The following is a 17875-nucleotide window of genomic DNA, read 5'->3' as shown; positions in this document are numbered from 1 at the left end:
CCACTCTGGGCACAGATTGGTATTATTATAATTAAGTTAATAATTAAAATGGAGACAACCAGAGGGTCTATGGGAAAATAAAGGCAGGCAGGCCAGGTTATGCATTGCATGTCCCAGGTAAACTGGAAGACTGCTCATACCTTTCCTAGACCATTGGGATGGAATGAAGTGACTGACCTCCTTTACAGGGAGCAGTTTAGTCAGACACTTCATGGAGAACAGTATAGTCAGAGACACTTAAACAGGCTCAAGTAGCACAACAGAAGGCTGAGTTGATACAGTCCCCATCTGTCCAGCTTTTTGAATAATCTGATTTTTGTAAGGCATCGTTTCCCATCACCATTTAATGACATGCTGGCTGTTTTTGTTGTTGTTTTTTTTTTTTAAGAGCAAAGACAACTCATGAAGATGAATGTGTGCTACTGAACTAAAGAATTAATCAACCATAGAGAGAAGAATCATTTATGTATATTTCATTCATTAGAAAGCCACTAATTTAACATCTGTGATGACTTAGACTTTTATATCTTTACTCTCTGTAAATATAGCATTCAAAAGTACATACATCACAGCCATAGATTTAGGAAAATATTTAACCTCAATAGAAAATTTACTACATTCAATAATAATTTAGTGATGGAACCAGAACTAGATTCTAGATTTCCTCTTTCCCAATCTAGTACTTTTTCCTAGTTGATATTTTAAGATTGTCAAAAATAAAAAATAAAAAAAACGCCTACATTTCTGTGTAAATGTTGCATATGGGCTACTTTTAATAGAGGAAATAAAATAATATTTTTATATAATGTCTATGTTACAAGTATTTATGTAAGTACTTCATATATAAAGACATTTAATCTTCAGAACAACATTAAAAGGTATAAACTACAATAATCTCCATTTTAAAGATGAATAAATTGAGGGCTAGAGAAATTAAGACTTTTAAGTAAAGTCATACAGCTACTAAATAGTCATGACTGGGCTACAGATTCAGGATATTCACCATCAAAGCCTTATGCTACCATTTTCATGCTCCTGTTGCAATTGAGCTTAGACATTTAGGAAATAATCATTAATAATGAGCTATTAGGAAGTGTCCTGGTTTATTTAGGGGTACAAAGGACTGAGATATTAAAGTGTCTAAAAGGACTGAGATATTAAAGTGTCTAGAATATGAATGAGAAGTGGCAAGCTGGAGTCCTGAAGTTCCTAAGGGATTATATAAATAAAAGCATTGCAGGTAGGAAGTGGAATTCTACCCCAAAACCTTATGGAGTTCAAGGGTTTAAACTAGGCCCTGGGTTCCTGGATGAGTAAAAAATTGGGGGTGGGGGGAGAGCAGAGGATGAACTTGGTGCCATAGGACTTTCAGAAGATTGGCTATTTGAGTGTCTTGACTTGAAACCTAATTGTGGGTTACAATAGAATGGAAATTGTGGTTTCACTGAGATGGAAAAAGAATTTGGGGGAAACAAGCAAGATTGTAAGTGTATAAACGTGGAGATAGGCTTTTTTCCTGGGACAGGAGGGTAAGATTACTCTACACTTTGAGTTCATGGGGAACATGCCAAGAGAAATGGGTTTTCAATAAATCCCAAATCCCAAGTATCAACTGAGGGAGGCCTTGCTTTTAGAGCCAGGGCCTGCCTTTGAGAGCCGGGTGAAAATTCAGAGCACTTAGGCAGGCTCATCCTAGGGCACATCTTCAAAAATACACTCGCTACCTATTTGTACAAAGTTCATCTTGAGAGACGGAGCCTCGGTCTTGTATACCCACTCACCAACACAAGTGCCTGAGCTTCCCCGCGTCCACACTCATTACAGAGCAGTTGAGACACTGCCTTTGTGATTGAACATGCCATCCGGTAAGTTCACAGTTCCTCCTGTGCCCCATGAAGCGTACTAAATTCCTCTTTCCAACCCTGTATAGCATTCTCAGGGAACAGCGACAATGGATACAATCTTCTTTCTTCAGTGACATTTCCAATGAGGTTGAAAGCCCCTTGAGATAGGAGCTCTGGGCAAGTGCCCAGCTAGTATTTTGCTAAATACAGCTCACACAAGGGCAGGTTCTAGTTGTGGCTTTTGTCCAGAAAAATCCATATGACTTAGGCAATTTGTGTCCTCTGCACAGGCCCAGCTACCTTATCCATGAAGTGAGGCCTCTGACAGAAGCCAGACACAAAAGGACACATACTCGATGGCACCATTTACATGAAAAATCAAGAAGGGCAAATCCATGCAAATAGAAAATTGATTTGTGCCCGCTAAAGGGTGGGGGGAGGGGAGAACAAGTGAGTGTTCATGGGAACAGGCTTACTTTTGGGGGGATGAAAATGTTCTGTGATTACTGGTGATGATCACACAATTGTGTGAATATATGAACAAGTGATTATATTTGTGAATGTTATGGTATATGCCCATTATAAGTCCCGTTTAAAAATAAAGGTACGGTGGCCTTTTCTAGTGCTGGCATTTTATAAATGTTCCCAAATGAGTTTTTAAAAACTTTTATATTTTATCATTATTATTATGTACTGAATTCAACCTGGAACATAGCAGTGAACGAAAACATTTTTTTTGCTGCTTCAGTCTTCTCTTTGCTCCCAGGCTGCCAGCCACAATTTGTGATGCTTCATCCAATCGCTGGCTTTCCTGCCAGTGAGAACTTGATAATTGTTGGCAAATTTGCCAGATGGACAAGTTCGGGAAGACGAGAAGACATTCCCCTGGAATTGGGCCTTAAGAAATGAAAGATAAGTATACTTATCTCAGGGGCTTTACTCCCCTTCCAGGGAGCAGTTTGAACTTGAATTGCAGTGATTTGGCTAAGTTACAAATAGCACACATTATATGCAAATCCCCCTAGCATATGAACACAATCACACTCACAGTTGGAAGAAAGTAAAACAAAATCTATATATAACCACGCAGTCACTACGATGCTAAAAATACCTCTTTTCAAGACACATCTTTCATTCCAGTTGTTGGAAAATAACTATGCACTATGCCCTCTGTGGCACTAATGATCAACTGCAAAGTTATGGCATAAAATTTTAATCTATTTCTCTCCCCCTTGAGCAAGTAATTGTGGAAAGCAGAGAAACAGAGTCTGTCTCCTGATCTCAAGCCTCTGAGCAAAAATGCTCATTTTAACACCTGTTTTGGTCTTTAAAATTCAAGCACGTGTGTGTATGACATGTGACTCCTGACTGTGTGGTACTTATCACACCTGTATCTGGAGACTCTGCCACTTCAATGGAGGATGAAGATTTGATTGGTCGTTTTGAACATTATCCATTACTGGAACTGGTACAGCTCAGAGAAGAGGCAGTGTTTTTCCCTCAGAGCCTGCCTCACAGCCCCTCGACACTAATAAGGTGCAGAAGGAGGAGGTACAGGAATGCTAGGCTTTTTATCTTCCTAACACCCCCCATGCCCATTTGCCTTTATATTCTTTCTCGGGTGTTGGAGGCAATCACAACAACTTTATGGCCTATAAAGAAGTTTTCCTGTGCTGTTTTTCAAGGAATGCTGGTGTATATGAGATTCTGGAAATGTGTATGTACTTGGAAGAGGATAATTTCCTTGTTCAAAAAGAAAGAAGGAAATACAGCCTGTACATGGGAGTCTGGAAGCTGGGGGGTCGGGGAGGGGCTATGCAGGCAGGGGCAGGTGGGCTGGCTGTGGTGGTGGGCTGGGGATTACCAGCGTACATTAGCATATTCAAGATCCTAAGAAGTCAGTTGGACACTGGTTTTCCAAGAAATCCTCCTTGGAAAGTGACCTGGAAGTGAAGAATCTTAAGTCTTATCCTGGCATTTAATGCCTAAAGAGATGCTAAAACTTAGCTTTCTTACTTTATCACACGCTTATGCACAAGACGCAGTTTCACACCCTGAATTGATCTTCTCACTTTCAATAGGATATTTTCCTTGAAATTGCAAAGGTTTTGTCTTTTGTCCCTTCTGTGTATTATGGGGGTACCTTCTTAACTTCAGGACCAAACACAAAGCCAGGTTTTCTGCACAATTTGGGTGAATTACTCCCACCTCTAGCTAACACATATCCCCCATCTCAGAGATTGAATTTGTTTCTCACATTACAACCAATGTGGGTTGGGTGCCTTGCCTCCAAAAAGTAAGTTAGGAATTCAAGCTCCTTTAGCATCTGGCTCCATCAACTTGGGGGTCTTTCACTTCCAGCAGGGGTGAGAGGCAGATGGAGGTTCTTATGGGAGACTTTTCAGGACAGAGATTGCAAATTTCTCCTAGTCCCGTGGTCGGCAAACTGTGGCTCACGAGCCACATGTTGCTCTTTGGCCCCTTGAGTGTCGCTCTTCCACAAAATACCACTGCCTAGGCGAGTCTGTGTTGAAGTGGCATTAGAAGAAATTTCAGTTTAAAAAAGTTGGCTCTCAAAAGAAATTTCAATCATCGTACTGTTGATATTTGGCTCTGTTGACGAATGAGATTGCTGACCACTGTCCTAGTCCAAGTAGATGCAGAGAATTGCTTTTTAGGCCCTAATTTGTTCTGTGCTGAAGGAACATCTGTTCTTTGTGGCCTGCAACCTGGATCTCCACCCTTGGGGGTCTTCTCTTCGTCCAGTAGCCTCTCCCGGGACATCTGAAGTGGGTATTAGAGATGCACTGCCTTAGGGGCTTTGAGATTTGCCTCCTGCTTGTGACTGGTTAGGTTGCCTCAAGTCTTAAAGTCAAAAGACTTTCTGAACGTGTTTACAAATTCACAACAGCTTACTAGGTCCTAATCTCTAACTTCCCAGTCACTTCCATGTCCAGTAATCACATTCTACATCCTTTCCTAGACTAATTCTCAGGCTGCATATTTCTGTCCCTTTTCACTCTCTCATTTTTTTTAAATAAAACTACTTGAGGCTATCAGGATTCAATGGGGTTGACTGAATCAGGATTTATCATTGATGGCCCTGAATCACTTCCTCCAAATGAGCAGTTTCCCTGAGACTTGGCATTTCAAAGTGTTTTAAAATGTCCTATCTTACTTCCCTGGGACTAGAACCTGTTAACTTTTCCAACTCTGTTAAAGGCCTCGAATTTCTACACTTATTTTATTCTCATTTATTTCTGTCTTCAAAGGTTCTAATTCTCCAGTGAGCTCATATTTTATAATATCTCGCCAACGGCAGCCTTCAGTAGTGAACACTCACTACTAAGGTTCTGCTTTCCAAGCTTTTTTGGTAGAGCTGCTGGTTGACTGGGCATGTGATCTGAATCCCAAGTAACCACTGGCAGGAATGAAACCAATCTTTTTGTAACCTCAGAATCTGGAGGGCTACCCTTCCAGCCTTCTGGATTCACTTTCCTGATGCCTATCTCTCAGTGCTTCACCAGCGCCAACTTATTTTAGCTTTTCCTTACAGCCGTGTCCCACTTCAAAGCAGAGATTTCTTATGAAGTTACATAACCAGCAATCACTCCTGGAATCTCATGACGTAGCACATACACAAAAGTTGAATTCTAGCTAATGTCAGAACTTGTTTCAGACTGGATGATTTTCCTAGCCTTTCCTCAAAGAGAGGAACCCAGGATTCTTTTGCCATGTGACTGCCATCTCTAGGTCTTTTTGTTTTGGCCATGTGGACAGAGAGAGGACTGTGTGGAGGCCTTGAGATAAATTTAAGGTCTAGGCTTGGAAGAGGTGCCTATCACTTCTGTTCATATCCCTGGGGCCAAAAAGGATTCTAGAAAATGTATTCATCCTCTAGTTTTGGGAAAAGAAAGAGGTTAGGGAACATCAAGGTACTTGCTTTTACACTTCCAAATTCATGTCTCTCTCTTATATTTTTCTCTGAATTAAAAATAGATATTAAGTAGCTAAGATTTGCATGACATTTCAGTTTACCAAGTGCTCTCCTGTGCATTTTGTTATTTGATCCTCAAAGCATCATTGTGTGATTTGTATTTTTATTTCTCCACTGAAGCTCACAAGACTAACCTTTTAACATTTATTAAACTTCCACTATATGATAAATGCTCCGTTAAGCATTAGTGACAAAAAAGGTGACCCAGAAACAGTCTGTTGTATTGCTGAAGTTCTAATATAAGAAACAGGTATTCATTGAACAATAACCATATTTACAAATGAGATCAGTGTCCTATAAGAAAGAAACATAATTGTTCAAGAAAAAAAAGTATTTTTAAATTTTTTGGAAATAACAAAAACATTAAAAAACTAGATTATGGTGATGGTTATACAACTCTGTAAATAGACTAAAAACTATTAAAATTTTTACTTTAGATGAGTAAATTTATAGCATGTAAATTATATCTTAGAATAGCTGTCAAAAAAGACATGCAGGAAAAAACAAGACCAATCCACCATGCCACTGAGTCATACAGACTGTAAACATTTAGACAATCATAAGAGCAAAGAAGTACCAGGCTTTCAAAAGGTCTCCATTTCCCTAGACCTGTTTTTCTTTACATAAACATGTAAAGTGATGATGTTTTAAAAGGAAAATGCATGACAACTCATTGACTCTTTATTTTTGTTTTGTCTTATTCTTGGAGAAAACTATGTCAATGATAAAGTAGAAGCCACATTTTCCCCTTGATGACTTCTTCTGAAGCAAAAACAAATATTGGTACAGTATAATGTCTATTATGTTTCTCTTAGTGATACAATAGATGCTGAAAATCAAAATAAAACCTAATATACGAAAACATAATCTATCTAAGGGGTACAAGGAAAGTGTCCTAGGAGAATTATAAACCCAGTATCTGAAAATGAATGGAAAAAAAATAAGGAAGAAAAGTATTCTAAATGGAGTGTGTGTGTGTGTGTGTATACATGTGCAAAGGAATAATGAGGATACCAAGAGGGGGCCTGGGAGGCAGGAGATCAGAGTATCAGAAAAAATCAGGCTGGAGGGACCAGGAAGGCCTAGACTGTGTTAATCCATAGGTTGAGTAAAAAATGTTCATTTCCTCAACTTCTCCCCTACAAAACAATAGGAAACTATTGCAGATTTTTTAAGCAGAAGCAAGGTTAATTTTGAAGAATATAGCTAGATAACAAATAGATGGATGGATGGATAAATAATTTGTCTTATTTTTCCTTTACAGCCCATCTCTATAATTTAAATGACTTGCCTAAGTTCAGATTCACGTGGTTGAGTTGACATGTTGAACTTAAGACATCTGACTATTGAAAGGCCACCAGATGATACAAAGAGTAGATGGGACAAACTGAGTCTGCTAATGGGAACTCATGGAAGGCCTTGGCCAGATCGCTCCTACCAGGATGCTGAGTATTCCTGGTAATGCAAGAACTATATTCAAAAGCATATACCCATAAAGCAGGTCAGGTTTTCTGATTGTATCAACAGTAAGGATCTTTGAGAATTGAGACTAATTTCAGAAGAGGTAGGGAGGGAAGGTTCTGAGACCCACTAATGAATGATCCCTCCCTCAGTGGGTGGTTACATCATGAACTTGTGGCACATCTCTGAGGAATCAGGGTAGCCTTGGAAACTGTGGGTCTGCCCACTGAGGCCTTCATTTCCAATATATCCCATTCACTGCTTATTTGCCATTTCAATCTGAAACCAAAGTGCAGGTTAAATTTCCAAATCTACATCTCTATTCTGATCATGAGGCAGATAACCTATTCAAAGGGGCATATTTTCATTTTCAGCTGGTACCAATCTGACTAATCCATGGCCATGCCATAGCCATCCTCTTTCACCCCTGACCGTTGCCAGGCTTTGACCTGTGTGGATCAGCCTAGCTCAGCCTGGCTGTGAAGCTGGAGCATAGACTTTTCAGTCAATATCAATCCTGCCTTCTTTCCCTCCGAAGACCCAAGTGCGGACAGGCAGAGGTCTCTGATATAGTTGGCATGATGAGTGGAACAATTGAAGATGTGTGCAAGGAAATAATGAAAATAATGTATTGTATTGGCCCAAAGCCCTGGGGAACTTCTCTGAATTGAGATCTGTGCTCAGACATGCGGCAGAGGGGGTTTCCCACGTCAATCCTGGGAAATTTTCCAAAGCTGCCCAGTTGCTTCGTATCTGCTTCGTGACTGAGGTCTGTGAGTGTGGGAACCATTTTTCCTTCAGAGCAGTCCAGGGAAGATGAAAAGTAGAGATGCCTTTTACTTATAAAGATCCTATAGTAGATACTGAGGTTGGAACATTATGGCATGTGATCATATGTAGTTCTCATAATAAAGCTGTGTGATTGTCTTCATTTTATAAATGAGACACATGGGTGCCAGGCAGTTAATGAACCTAGTGAAGATTATGCAAGCAAAAAGTGGCAGAATGGGGATTTAAGCCCAGATATTTTTAATACCCCAGCATTTGCTCCTTCTTAACTATTTAACACGGACTCTTCTTAAATATATTTTGAAGTGGAAAACCTAAAAAACAAATTGTATGTGTCTTGCCAAGAATATACTCTACACTAGAATCAGAGTCAGGCTTTAATAAATATATATTAAGTTGTCTCTTCTTGCATAAGCTCTTTCAAGTACTTTGGGAGCAGAAGAAAAAAATTCAAAGGGAAAGGGTAACTTCGTCATTCAAACTTGAAAAGTAAACACAAAACAGGGATAATCTGTGAGCAAACGTATCAGAACTTAATAACATCAATGAGCCAATTCTCATCAAACCAGTTCTCTTGGAACGATATCCACTTATCCCAGAGGTGCCAACAAAGTGTCAACAGAGAATAAGCATGGATATCAAAACTGAATGACCAACGTGGAACCCCAAGCTTACTGCTGTCCAACTGGTCAACCTTAGGCTAAAAATATGTGAATCTCAGTCTAGAGAAGGATATGAATGCCATACTCACTGGTGAACTTTATGGTAATGCCTCAGATGATTTTCTTTCTTCATTTTAGAAAATGAGGGTGGCCACACACATATGCACATTTGCCACCCAAGGACCAGGCTATTTCCAAGTCCATGTCTAGCCCTAAAAGTTTATGAATAAGATATAATCAAATCTGACCTCTTTTTAATGCTTCACACATTCATTATTCATTGGTCTACCTTATGAAGATCAGTGTCAGTGAAGTATTGATTAATGGAGTTTGCTGGGTGGTGGATGCTGTATAAACCAGCTTTGTCTGTTCTTATTCTTATGCTGTATCCACATTTAGAATAGGTTTATTAACTAGTTATCTCATGTCATCATTTCTTACGATGCATAATGAGATCCTATCTGCTTCATTTTGGTTTAATTTGAGAGACACAAAGTTCTGTTCGGTATGCAAAGTGCTAAGGACACCCTGATGAATAACACCGGTGCCTTTATTAAATGTGTTCTCCAGCATTTGCAGTAACACAGACATTGAAACTGATGAATAAAATATATAGGGTGAGCCAGGACCGGTTTGGCTCAGTGGATAGAGAGTCGGCCTGTGGACTGAAAGGTCCTGGGTTCGATTCTGGTCAAGGGCATGTACCTTGGTTGCGGGCACATCCTCAGTGTGGGATGTGCAAGAGGCAGCTGGTCAATGTTTCTCTCTCATTGACGTTTCTGACTCTGTCCCTCTCAATTCCTCTCTGTGTAAAATCAATAAAAAAAATATATATATATATAAGGTGAGACGTGCAATCACAGAAGTTCCCACCACTGTCTCTCAATCTTTTCCACCAAAATTTAAGAAAAATTATTACCTCTGTCAAAGAATCTGAAACCGGGATCCACAATTTTAAGAGTAAATATGTTTTAAGGACTCTTAATTGATATTTTAGGGGAAATTTTGAAAACATTCTGCACAATAGCATACCTATTTGTTTTGACTTATAGCTCTCCTCTTACTCCCCCCCCTCCCGCCTTAAAGTCATCAAGAATAACTGTGAACAAAACACTGCCAGTGTTCCCACATGGATTCCTGGGACATTCTTATGCCCACAGGGGTACAGAGACGTAGCTGAAGGAACAAAGATGAATCTGGAGGAGAGGGATTATAGTGCAAAAGAAAGACATTTTAGTCTGGTCTTGCAAATGACAATAAGAAAAAGCTTTATAGCTGAGATCAGACCTGAATGGACAGCAGAAAAGGTCATTCATTCAGAAAAAAAAAAAAAAAAAAGTTTGCTAAAGGCACAGAGGTATTAAATAGCACAGCTCACCCCGGAAACTGCCTACGTTATTCCATTGGATATGAAGTTTCTAGATTGAGCGTGGCATAAATAAGGCGAGACAGGAAGGGAGGGCCCAATAGGCACAATAAGCAACTGTTAGAAGTATTATATTCTTATTAAACATGCATTTTTCATTGACTTTATAATTGCTCTCTTTTGCTTCTTGCTTAACTTGCCACTCACAGACCAGAAAGGCAGATCAGGGGGAAGCATTTTTTACGGTCCTTCAGAACCAAGTCACTCATGGCAAAGCTCTGCTGGCCTTGGCAACCTATCAAAGGCCTCCTCTCACTGGCGATCAACGAATGGCTCTTCTGGCACCAGCACTGCGCCAGGAGGAAACGCGGCTGCTGAAAGACCATGAGACCGAAGCCTCCCAACCAGAGCACAGACTGAGTGAGTGCTTCCTCTTAACAACATGCCTTCTGGAGTGGAGGGGTCACTCAATGTCCTCCAAAAGTCATTCCTAAGCCACCTTCTCTGTTGAACCTCCGGATCCCTTTGAGGAAATATTTACAACGGAAAGCTAGGCTATGGTGCGGAAAACCAGCTCTACTCTGAGGGCGTGAGGACCAATGGATTATGAACATGACCTCTCAGCCCCCAGTGGCCACCTGCCATAAGGGCACCTTTCTCATTACCGTTCAGGTTCTCAGCAGAGGAATTTTCAGAGGTCTTCACCTGCACAGGATTAGAAGCAACACGATTTCTCTGAGACCCAAAGAGACTCTAAATAGTATTTACAAGATGCATTATTATTGAAGTCTTCTGAAATTTTCCTCAGATGAAAAACTGTGCTACATTTCCAAGTTCTTTTGGATTTGCTTATATCTTCCAAGATCTTGAGGCTGTCGTAGCGAAGATAGTGCTAGGAGTAGTGGGAATTGTTGGAGAGAGTGTTTCCACAGCAGTGATATCTCAAAATACTTTTCAGTAGTGAGAGCTGCTATGGATGGTTCCTTGATCTCTGCTTTCTAGCCTCCAGAAGGCAATGAATTTTGTAAGAAAATACATTTTTGTTCAAAGCATCCTATCTGTGATATTTTGTTATGGTCGCCCTAGAAAACTAATACAGATGTTGGTACTGGAAGTGGGGTGCTGCTATAAAAATACCCCCAAATGTGGACATGGCTTTGGTATTGGGAAAGGATAAAGGCTAAAAGAGTTTTGGGGAGCATATTACTAGACACTGGAGCAAAGGTGATTCTTGTTATAAAATGACAGAAATGAGAAGGCGTGTTTCTGAGGAGAGCACCAAGACAAGGTGGTCTCATTTGATAAAGAGATTATGGGATCCAATGAGGCATCTCAGAAGAAATATGGAATAATGCTGGGGTTATACCAGCAGAAATGCTGCCAGTTTTGCCTAAATGGGAGAGAGAACAGACAAAATGAAGGAAGCCTGCCAGATTCCTGAAATTCTACAGGACCGAAGTATCCCCACCAATTCAAAGGATGAATCTGAGACACAGACATAGCTGCATCCTCAAACCTTCCCCCGCCGTACTTAAATTACTAAGGCAGTGAAAAGCCTTCACCCATTTTAGTTTGATTTTAATAATGAGGAAAAAAATCATTTACATGATGAAACTAATTAGGAAGCTAACCAAATCCTATGCCCATGGTTTGATCCATATGATGGCACCTGCTCCACCTACAATTACCAGGGGGAGATTTCCCTGTAGCTCAGTCAAGTTCCAAATGGAGGTATGGTCAGAAGTGCAAGGTGGGAGAAGCCTGGGGAAAGTGAGGGACACCCTGACCTGAGGATTTCCTAGGAAGGTGAAATAAACCATGAGAGTCCAAAGAAGCTTGTATTTTCTTTCTAAAGATGCTGCCTGGAGAACACATCCCTCAGTCCTGTGTGTGTGTGTGTGTGTGTGTGTGTGTGTGTGTGTGTGCATGTGTTTGGTAGCACACACACACTTTAATTTTTTTAAAGCAATAAACCATACTATGTTTGGATCTAGAAATTTTCTTCCAGTGTTTTTAAATTATAATGGGCCATTCACTTATTCACATGAGCAAAAATTATGATGACCTATTTGTGTATCAGAAACTCCACGGGGATGAACAATAAATGAAGCAGACACTATCCTTGAACTCTGGGGACTTCACTCATTAGAAAATATTTTATAAAGGTATTGTTTTATGTATTCTTCAAAATACCCCAGTAAACAGATGCTGAAACTGAAGCTAAGACAATGCAAGCCTCTTGTGATATGTGATTGAAGGAGCTAGGCATCACATCAAGTTCTTCTGACCCAGCTCCTGTGTTCTTTCCATTGCTCGGTGCCTCCAAGTAAGTGAACTTGACACTTTCCAGGGATGCAGTGATTCCTATTCGTTCTGACAGCCAGGGGAGAGGAACAATCTCTGACTAAAGATGATTGAGGATGAATTTCAGTCAGGCATTTAATGGGGTAGAGATAACTAGATGAGATAACTAGAGCTGGTGTATCCAATTTCCTTTTAATTCCTGGAAACTTGAGAAAAATTTCTAGCCATTATGTTTGGAACAGAAGACTAGCTCTGTCCAATGGCTGTAAGAGAAAGTGAAAAGAGTAAATGACTTTAAGAAGAACCTTTAGGGAAGAGATACTTTAAAACCAGAGTATCAGACAAGAAAAAAATTATGGGCTCACCAAATCTGTGAAGAACTTAAAAACAGCAACACATAACTGAGTTTAGGATCCAGGCCCTTGAAATGTTCTATTCAAGTAATCATGCTGGGCTGGACTTAGTGCCCAGTGAGGTTGTGACTATGGTGGAAATATTTCCAATTTCTTAAAACTTGCTTATTTAAATGCATGCTTATCTTATAATTCCAAGTATAGAATCAAAACAGAGAATTTGGAAGGACCCTTGTTACACAGAATAACTGGGAAACATAGGCTTTGAGGAAGGAACTAGTTAAATGCTCTATCTGTGGATGCCTACTGATTCTGTGATCAAACTATGCTTGCCCTGCTCTGCCTTGTTCTCTCCTCTTCCTTCTCTTCTAGATTTTCCAAGTGTGTTCTTTATTTTGCATTTTACATTTGCTCTCTGCATTCATCTCTAACTTTACCTAAATGACTCATTTTATTTAAATGCCCATTTTATAGCAAAGATAAGACAGAGAATGTGCTAGCTCTTCTTCTTTGCCTCAATATGTATAAGACTGAGTTGTTGCTTGGGAGGACACAATCTAAATACCTTTGTTTGCAGTCACAACATCTCATTTTTCCAGAATCCTAAAATAATTCTGCAGAAGCTTCCAGCAATATGTGGGGGTTGTTTTTTTTTTTTGTTTGTTTGTTTTTGTTTTGATACACTAGAAAAAGAATGGATTTTAGATTTATACTGAGCTGGATTTGAATTCTGAAAAAATAAAAAGTACGTTATATAATGTGGTCAAGTTATTTAACTTCTCTGGTTAGATTTCTTCTTAATAAATATGATATTCAATGAGAGGATGTTTGCAAATTATTAAATTCAATTCCTGGTACATAGCTGGCGCTGCATAAATATTAGTTAAGGCTAGAGTTATTAGTTCTTAGTGATCTTCAGTCTCCTTGGGACACTTTATCCAGTTTGGCCATCACTTTATTTCTGTAGTTAGTACCTATCTATCATTAGTTTTTGTTGTTGTTGTGATTGTATTATTACTAGATACCCTTCCTGGTCTGTGTGCTGAATGAAGAGTTTTCTGAAACCATTGAAAGAATTAATTGGCCATCGTTATAGTGATCATCTTCTCCCAACTCAAGCTCCCACTGGACCACAACTAAGTCTCTCAATAAATATTCGCTTGACTAATAAAGGGATAGTTCCTGAGCACAGTGCTTAAACCCTCATTTATGATGATTTGACTCGCATTAGATCCAGTGTTAAATACATATTTTTGTTCTCATGGCTGCTTTGCTCTGCATTTGCTTATGATGGAAAGACTGTTCACAGAAAGTCTAGACAATGATTGGTAATGGTTGATTTGAGACAAAATCACTTAGACCATTATCATTTCATTAGAAAAGCAACTCAACTAGGGATTATTTCAGAAAATTAGTTCCTGTGGTTGTTTGATTGTGATATCGGTTTATTCTGTATTTGATGAGTGAAGTGCAAAACAAAAGCAGACAAATGTCATTTTCAAATTGAAAATACACAGAGTAAAGGTTTCATTATTTAAAATTGAGTCGCAGTCAGCAAGAACCAAACTCATTTCAGTTAGAAAAGTTCTCAGCTATCTTTCCCAATGTTTTTCATAAATTACTTTTATATTTGTAATTATCTAAAACATTTTGCATGTTTAATAAAATGTATCCATGATATAAGGTTATAATTTTAAAAATATTTTTATCTGTTGTATCCCTTCTCTGCTAAGTCCCTGTAATCAAAAGCAACTATTTCAATTTTTTCTTCTAGTTTAACTTAAATTAAATAGTCTGCATACAAAACCATTTCTTGATTTTGTATATTAGTGATAAAGATTTATTACAATTATCTAATTCCTTTTTTATGGCTACATCACAATATCATAATGTAATAGTTTATAATTAAATTATTATATATTATTTTATATTTTCTAAATATATAGTATTATTCATTACTAGTTCAAAATTATGAGCACTTTTAAATTTTAAGTAAGTTTTCTCTTGTAGTTATTTTTTGATTGCTTATTTTTTTTAAATATATTTTTATTGATTTCAGAGTGGGAGAGAGTGATAGAAACATCAATAATGAAAGAGAATTATTGATCTGCTGCCTCTTCCATGCCCACATTAGGGAGCAAACCTGCAACTCAGGCATGTGACTGGGAATCAAACTGTGACTTCCTTGTTTATAGATTAACACTCAACCACTGAGCCACACTGGCTGTGCTTGATTGCTTGGTTTTTATGTGTGTGTTTTTCTATTTGTATTTCTTCTCAAACCCTTTAAAAGAATGTAAAGCCTTTTTGTTTATTATTTACCTCATGATCAATCACAGCATATATTCCATAATTTCCATTTTATTTAGACATATTTTTCAGAATACAACCTTCTACTATCTCATTTGGAATGGTTGTTTTCAGGTGATCCTGGGATTTCTCTAAATCTTTATCCTGGATTATGTCTTCTACTTTTGATAATTTTTTGAACTTGCATATAGTACAGATAGTTTTGTAACTGTGTGTTTTACTCATTGTTCATCTTTTGATTTATCCTTTTACTGAGAAAATAAATACAAATAAAATTATTTTTAAATAGTTTTTGAAGACATTCACTTATGAAGTTCTGGCTTCTAGGGTTACTTTTGAGATGCTAATGCTATCCTATTTCTCATCTAAATATGGAGCCTACTATATTCTCCTGAAAATGTTAGAATTTTTCTTTTCTCACTATTATTTTGAACATTCATAATGGTATGCTTTGGTATTCATATCTCCTCATTTATTAGTGTTAACACTCCAGAGACATTAAATCTTCAATTTTAACATATTTTCTTGGTTTATTTTTTTCTATAATTTCCTTTCTTCTGATTTGTTTCTTTTCTTCTGATATTCCAGTTACTTCATATTGGATAATTTGAATTTATTAACCAGCTTTAATGTTCCCATTTTTTTTTTTTTTTTTACCTTTTTGTTTACTTTCTTGGGAGAATGAACCAAGTTTAATTTCTAAATACAATAGATTCTTTTTAGTCATCAAAATTTTAATAGAAAGGAGTTCTTATTAGCTGATTGTTCCTTTTATATAGTTTCCTGTTCTAATTCCATGGTTATATTTTCTTGATTCACCTATCTGAGAATAATAATTATAATATTTATGTTTCCTCAAGTTTCTTTTTTCCTATTTCTTTTGATCTTTGTTTCAAATGGAAAGGTTTTCTTCATTTATTGATAATCCTTGTTTGTCCATTGGTATTTGAGAATGAAGTGCTACAAAGCTTATGAGATGCTCTTTTTTGGCAGGGGGGGGGAGGGGTTGGATTTACCAACTGGTGCATTTTTTAATGAGGTGGCATGTAGGGGTAATTATTTGATTGAGATATACCCAACTAATTGTAGTTTCAAGTCCATTGTCAGGGGCTATTTAATTTTTCCAGAGAACACTAAAAAGTTCCTACTTGAGAAAGACATTGTTGAGAGTGTAAAGAAAGGGGTGGGTGGTGGTGGTAAATTTCACCCATGTTCCTGGAATCTAGAAAAGGGAAGATGTGGAGAGTCTCTTCATTATACTTAATCTTCTTGATTTCCTCTTAGCCTAGCATCCTTCAGTCTAAGATCTCTCTGGCTCAATTTATCTACAGAACAAATTTCTTACCAGAGTAGGCAGAAATTTTGCCTGATGTTGTGAATTAAAACATGGTTATATTGGTGTTTAAGAGCCCCAGTTCAGGTCCTAAGAATCCCCTTGTGTTGGGCCTCTTATTTACTCTCACATTTAGTGTCATATGTTACTGCCAAGTTTTGAGACTTGCTGTATTCTGTAACATAAATTATAAAGTTATGATCTACTCCTCAATGAGGTTCCTCTTTATAAGTACTTCCTGTTCAATTTCTTAACAGTGTTATTTCCTTCATTTATTTTCAATCTTTCTCACATTCATTGATAGTTCTTCAGTTCTCTTCTATTTTTTATTGTCTTTACAGTTCATAGGTTTGATTCAACAAAAGAGCAGATAACTACATGCATTCATTCAGATGTGTGTAGCTAGCAGACTTTCTAAATTGTTAGAACAGAATCACTTTTAATTTTATTCTAATTTTAATATTACCAGGTTAGATATTTGGGTAAAAGAAATAAACATGTATGTTCTCTACAGAGATTTAGCAAAGTTCACTGATATTTTGAGAAATTTTCTGATTAGATTGGCTAATTGAAAATTTCTGGATTAGAATCCTTTAGTGTGATATCCTCTTTTAAATGACCTAAAAGCTGAAAAAAATTGAGTTTAAATTTTAAAAAATCATAAAAAATTCTGATATCTTCTAGATTTTTTTGTCAGAATCCTGACATCATGGTTGATATCCTCAATTTACCCCATCGAATCAATTAGCACATCATATTGATTTTTCTTATGTCTTGACTCTGTCTGCTTTTTACTTCTTTCTCCACATCCAATAGTGAAGTCCAAATCACTACAATTTTTGTTTAGATCTCTGTTAAAGCCATTTAACTAATGACTTTACCTCTTTTTAGCCATTCCCCACTTGGTAGTCAGAGACATCATCTTAAATCATGGACAAGCTCTTGTAATAATTTTAGAGAAAACCATTATAGATGACCATATCTCTTAGTATAACGATCAATACCCTTACCGCTGTCCATAGGGTCTTGTGTGTCCTGAAATCAGTGGAATTCTTGACTCCATTTGTCCCCTCTGCCTTGGTGACCTTCTTTTAGTAACTCCTATGTTGCAAGCTTCTCCCAGGTCAGGATCTTCACTCAGTTATTTTGCCTAGAACCATTGAATTCTCAGAAACTCTATCCCTTGCATACTTAGCATTCAGGGTCATTACTTGGTAGAACAAGAGGTCAGGTCCAGGGGAAATCTTGAAATATTTTCAAAAGTTGGTCAAATCTCATCTTTATCTTTTTTCAAGCTATGTGTCACTTACAAGCTCTTGGAGATGGGGGTACATTTGCTCATCATGAGTAGTTTGATCAAATAATGCTTGTAAATTTTTCTCATGATGCCTTGCAAATAATAATATTTAATACATAATATTTCCCTTTTTTTCTGTTAAGTTATCAATAACTGTTT

Source organism: Pipistrellus kuhlii, unplaced genomic scaffold (genome assembly GCF_014108245.1).
Source record: "Pipistrellus kuhlii isolate mPipKuh1 unplaced genomic scaffold, mPipKuh1.p scaffold_m20_p_14, whole genome shotgun sequence".
NCBI classification, from domain to species: Eukaryota; Metazoa; Chordata; class Mammalia; order Chiroptera; family Vespertilionidae; genus Pipistrellus; species Pipistrellus kuhlii.
The sequence above is the reverse complement of the archived record's forward strand: the minus strand, read 5'-3'. Positions refer to the sequence as shown.